This window comes from Calidris pugnax, unplaced genomic scaffold, assembly GCF_001431845.1.
Source record: "Calidris pugnax isolate Ruff unplaced genomic scaffold, ASM143184v1 scaffold28, whole genome shotgun sequence".
Classification (NCBI taxonomy): Eukaryota; Metazoa; Chordata; class Aves; order Charadriiformes; family Scolopacidae; genus Calidris; species Calidris pugnax.
In genome coordinates, this window is record NW_015090842.1 from 5966537 (window position 1) to 5967840 (window position 1304).

Sequence of the window (1304 nt, forward strand, 5' to 3'; positions counted from 1 at the left end):
GCAAAAAAAAAAAAAAAAAAAGATTCAAGGTGCATTTCCCCTGAGGGGAGCTGCTGCGAATAACTGTGCTATCTGGGACTGGATAGCTGTAATACACGGAAGCTGTACGATAACCAACCTCCCTGGTGTACTGCAGAGACTGCTCTTGGACCGCCATGCCGTAGGAGACGTTGGTCGTTGCACCTTTTATTTCTAGTCCTTCCTCAAAAGTTAAGGTCTGTGCCTAAAAAAAAAAAAAAAAGAAAAAAAAAAAAAATGGTGGAGGTGTGTACATACGGTTTTTCATTCATTTGCAACGTTTTCATTCCTACAAATATTTTTTTAATATATTTAAAATGGACTAATCTGAAACGGAGACAGTGTACTCCAGAGAAGTAAACTGTTTTTTCTACGCTCTCATTTGAGCCGCCTGAGGAGCTGGTGTACAGATGGGGGGCGTGCCATTCTGTGGGCTTTGGGGGCTGTTTCCGTGAAGTAAAAAGGGAAACGGTGTTTGGAACGGTTAACGATGATTGCTGCTTTTTGGTAAAAGACAACAAAACTTGACAAATTAAAGAAAATAGGTTGTGTTCCTTTTTTACTTCAGATCACTTGCAAATTAAGGATGGTTTTTAAGACTGAGGTTTATGGAAGGGTGTATTTTATCTCTGCTAGAACAAAGGTGATACATGACAAGGATATATTTGTTTTGCAGAAAACATGATTTTTAGATTAAGAGTTAAGGAAAATTTGTACAGTGACTTTAAATTGGGATCAAAAGTTGGTTTACTAATGATTTCCGTGCTAAGATACAGTCTCGTTTACTGCTGTCTGACTTGGAAAGCCGGGTGTTATGGTGTGGTTATAGTGAAGAACTTGGTATCTTGCATTTTATTTCTTACTGAGTCTCGTTCGCATCAGTAGCGATGTTCAATTGACTTTAGTTCGTGGTCAAGATCAGCTGGTAGAACACTTTTACCTCAATTTTTTGATTTCATTATTGTGATGGGTGGGATGTAACCTGTATTTATTTAAAAGGAATAAAATGAGGAGATGGAAATAGAAATAAGACCTCCTGCCCTTCAGAAAAAGAGACTTTGCATAACCAGTATTAGAACTACACACAATACTTTCCACTCTGCAACTCTGTGGACCTCAGACAAGCCAATCTCTGCCCTCAGTTGTGTCGTGTAAACCTGTGTCATGGTTATTGAATCATCTTAGGTGTGCTGAAATACAATCCCAAACTAGTACAAAATAGTTATATTTCACTAGATATTCCTCGAAGAGACATCCTGAAACTTCTGCTCAGTCCTTCCACAGCG